The sequence below is a fragment of the Pinus tabuliformis genome, chromosome 1_1 (genome assembly GCF_031772625.1).
Source record: "Pinus tabuliformis cultivar Carrire ecotype Pingquan chromosome 1_1, CPIR1, whole genome shotgun sequence".
Classification (NCBI taxonomy): Eukaryota; Viridiplantae; Streptophyta; class Pinopsida; order Pinales; family Pinaceae; genus Pinus; species Pinus tabuliformis.
In genome coordinates, this window is record NC_142297.1 from 429,773,437 (window position 1) to 429,778,160 (window position 4,724).

Genomic DNA, 4,724 nt, shown 5'->3' on the forward strand with positions numbered 1-4,724 from the left:
AGGTCCGTCATAACATCAATAGGTAATTCAAGAGGAAAAATAAGAGGTAGCACAACAAAATAGAATAGAATTCATGATTACAATCATATAGGAAAACCACACAAAAACAATATGGCCATGCAAAAACCTAAAACCAAATGACGTCAATCAAGAAAGTGATAAATTAAATCCACCACATATAGGTGTTTAAATAAAACAGGCCCTAAAATCAAATTTTATCCCCATGATTCTAGTGTTCATGGCACTTCCAACGTGCATGTGTATACATGTACATATGTATATCCACATACCAAAATTAGTTCAATAATCCTTTACAAGGCTTACATCAACCTTAAAGTCTCACATTCCCGAAAAGTTCACAAGGGATCTCTTCGAAACATATATGTATATATCAAGGAGCTTGAGGGAATGCCCCCTCCTCCTTCTCAACATCTTGAATCCTTGATTTGTGTCCATGTGGCTCATGGGGGATATTTTATTTTTTCTTCTATCTATGGCGGTGGTCCCTTTTCAGATGCTTTTCTCCATAGTACCAAAAACAAAATATCGTCTTCTCCTTTATAGCCTCATGATGCCCTGTCTTGCTAATTTCATATTTCCATTTTGAGGATTCAGTTTGATATGTCATTTCTCTTAACTATTTTTGTAGTTCAAAATTCCACTCATCTAGTTCTTGTTGTTTCCTAGAAATATTTCTAAGTTCTTCCTTGTCGATCTTTAGCTCATATTCCAAGTCCTTGAGCTCAACCTCCAAATTCTCGAAGATTCTTTTCCTTTAGAGGGATGTCCTTGTTTCTCATTTTAAACGGACTTGGTCCATATCTTGTTGCACCAAGCCATGATACATGTTTCCTTTTGCTACCACTGAGCCTTGTTATGTGCTTCCACATGTAATCTATTGTTACTGCATTAATATATAAACAAATATACCAGTTTCCTTACCATGTTCTACCAAACACACTGCCCCCCAACTGCGTACATGTCTCAAAATCCAGGGCATAAATATCTTAACATATTTTTCAAAAGCCATAATTTCTACATGCACATAAACATATCAACTCTTTATACCTATTCTTTTAGAAGATTCCAATTTCTTTGTCAAGCTTCTAGATATAATTGGAAACCAAATACTATGCAAAAATCGACATCCTTAATTTCATCCAGTCTCTATACCAATACCAAAGCAACAATTTTAATTTAGCCTTTGTACCAAGGCTAGTACTAATTGCATCTACGATCTTAAGGAAGCTAATTAGAAACCCTTCAACACATAAACATAATTTAATGCATAAGCATGTCTTTACAGGATTAAATTTTAAAGTTTACCCAAAATTATCAGCATTCATTATTATCAAACCTCTTTATCAAGACCCCTATTATCACCTGTTAAAATCAACCTTCAAAATTAAAAATAATGCCAGTTTTCATTGGCTTCATTTAGTCTCTTACTAATACTATCACTACTAATTGATAGGTCAAAATTTTCCACAAGCAACCAAAGTAGTATATATATTCATCCTCTTTATTCAAGCCAGCAGCAACAACTCATCTCATTAAATTTACAGTTCGAGATCTCGAGCATGTCCCCATTATCTGAGCCACATTCTTTAATTACTTTGTCTATTTATAATTAGAAACAAGGACATCCCTCTAAACTAAGTATTTATCAAATAGGATGATGTAACAGAAGGGACTCCTAATAATTCAGGATAAACTCTAATATTGCAGTTTCTTTCTCTAGTCGAGCTACAAATCCTTCATCTACAAGATGCCCACAAGACCCTTTCCTTTTAACTCAGCTACATTAGGTACTGAACGTGGATTCTCCATATGTTAGTGAGATAAAAGACTTTATAGGCTTCAACCAACCATTTTCGTATGTCACACCCCATTCCCTAAAAAAGAAAGGCATTGACCACGAAGACAAGTATTCATCAAGAAAACATAATAGCCACAATCATCGTAAAGAAATAGTCAATCTCCATTGATGTTATTTTCCATAAAAAAATGAGGAAATGGGACTCCCGCATCCCAATCAATAAATTCATATACATATACTTACATTCAATTAGAAACAAACCATGTTATCCAGGCTACAAAAATAAAGGGATTTCCCCCACATCCCTCATATCACAAGGACATTTACATGCACAATTATTCCAAGTATGAAAGATCAGATCACTCAACTACTAGTGATGGTATGCTACAAATAACCATAATCACCACCATGTACAAAATTCTGCAAAATTAAATAAAATGATAGATCTTTGAGGTTGATGAGCCCCAATTTTTGGTAACGATTTGGGCTCATTTGGCCTACTTACCTTGCTCAACCCTTCATTTTTTATCACTTATGCATCATTTCTTAGTATATTCGTGTTGTTTGTAGGAAGAAGGGTAGTCATTATGCCTATGTGGCTAATACATGATGATTTCAGGTTTTTTGTCATTAAATGGAGCAAAGACCACGCAAATGGAGACAAGGAGACAGCCAAGGTGGCATTGCGGGTTTATAGGGAGGTTGTCCACCGCCTTGAATGACCTCCCTCGTGATCTCCACCCCAACTCCGAGCTCCAACAACTATCACCACCGAGCTAGAAGGCAGCCAACAGATTCTACAGGAACAACAGTTTACCTCTAGTTGGACAGCCAAGCTCCACTAATTGAGGAGGCCAGCTTGGCCCTCATCATGTATAAATATTAAGGCTGTAGCCTTCGATGAGACTCTTGAACTTTTGTTATAGATTTCGGATTACGAGCTGTAGCTCTGTTTTTGCTATTTGTAAGCCAATTTTGGCATGTTGTTAGACTCATGATTATGATCTTTTAATAAAAGGCAGGCAGATTTGGATTCGATTCTGAGTTCTTAGGGGAGTTGTAGCTCTCAGGTTAGGGCCCAACCTGAGAGCAATAGACCTCCTTTCTTCTTGTATTGTTACTTGTCTTTCTTTTATCATTGCATTTCTTTCCTTTACATGCACTTGAAAAACACAGTTTGCTGAGTTGATTGTTTCGGTTTTGTTATGTAGGTTAGTTTCATGAATGTAGTTGTTTCAGGAGTTCAGAATTAGCTCAGGGAGATTGAAGTTACGTTGAGTTCAAAAAGGTTGAATGCATGACTCACTTTCACCTCTGTTTGGGGACTGGAAGTGTAGACCATGCCAACTGCCAAAAACATTGTTTTAACATATGCATGCAAGTATTGATGTAATGTTTTCGATTGAAGAATTGTCCATGCGATTATATCTTGAGTAATGACTCTTTGGATCATCATCATGCACGAATTCCTTTCAGCTTACATTGTTGTTCTTTGATTTCTAATAAAACAGTTAGAATAGGTTGGTGAACTTTCGTTTACATGCAAGATAAGGGTGATTTGTTTCATTTACACTGCGCAACACCACTTCATCGTGCTCTTATCCTTCTGGACCGTGCCTAAGCCACCTACTCATCCTCTGTTCAGCTCATTTGCCTTCCAACCCTTCTACTGCCCACGTTGCTCAATCTTTTTGACCTTCCATTGCCTCTACCCTTCTATCGACCAACCAGCTCTATCCTCTCTCTCTCCATCTCATCTCTCTGTCCATAGGCCATCACAAGCTCCTCTTTCATCTTACCCATCCATCCATACAGCTCCTTCACTCCTCCATCACCCAAAACTCCAACTGTAGAACATCCTGTAGAAGTTAGCAAACTTCCTGTAGAAATCCTGAGTTTCCTGTAGGATCCCCTGCAGACATCCTGTAAAAGCCTGCAAACACGGTTGCCAAGCACCTGAACGTTGTGGACTTCTGTGGAATGATGTGAGGGATCCCCTGGAACCTCTCAGAGTCCTCCTGACCTTTCCCAAGCCTTCCTCCCTTTGAACTACCCCTGCACAGTCAAGACCCAGTAAGAAGCACAATCACAATAACTCCACCCGCTTGAGCAAAAATACAAAAACGTGTTCTCTTCAATGGAAGTAGTTTAAATTCATGCATTTCATCTCACTAGAAGTAATGGCATCGTTCTAGAAGTTGCATTCCCACCATTGATTCAAAAGGATTAAGCTAGTCAGATTAGGGTTTACTAGGGTTTCCATGTTTGGTTGGCTTTCAGTTCATTCTTGCAAAGTAGGTTAATTTCCTTTGAGATAGCCTTCGTTCATCATTTAGAAAGCTTCTTCTGAGAACATATAGAAGTCGGCTTGAGCCCTAGCGAACTTGTGCCAGCTGACCAAGTGACAGCTGCGACAAGAGCTAGTACTTGTGCATACATCACCGTCGCTTCCAAGTTTGTTACGAACTACCGGGTTGATAAAATTAGAGAAGGAAGCTCCAGGAGTTGTAGCATTATTGCTACAATACTGGAGCCCACCATCTTTTTGGCGCTGTTACCGGGGAAGCATCAGAGTATTAGTAATTGTTGCTTTTCTTCTATTTTCTTACTCTTGCCTTCTGCCAAGTAGTTTATTTCATTTCCATTCTGCAAAAGTAGCATAGACATTTCCTGATTTCATAGATTAGCATTTCAATTCCGCAATTTCAATTTTGCAAGCATAGATTATCCTTTCAATTCTGCAAGCGTAGACTAGCATTTCCATTCCTGCAATTCCATTTGAGCAAAGTAGATTAGTCCTTTCCTTCTTTCATTTCAATTCTGCATTTTTATTTCAGCAAGATAGTTAGTTGTAGATCAATCTGTTTCAGTTTTGCAGGTACCAAAGAGAAAAAAAAAGCAAAAA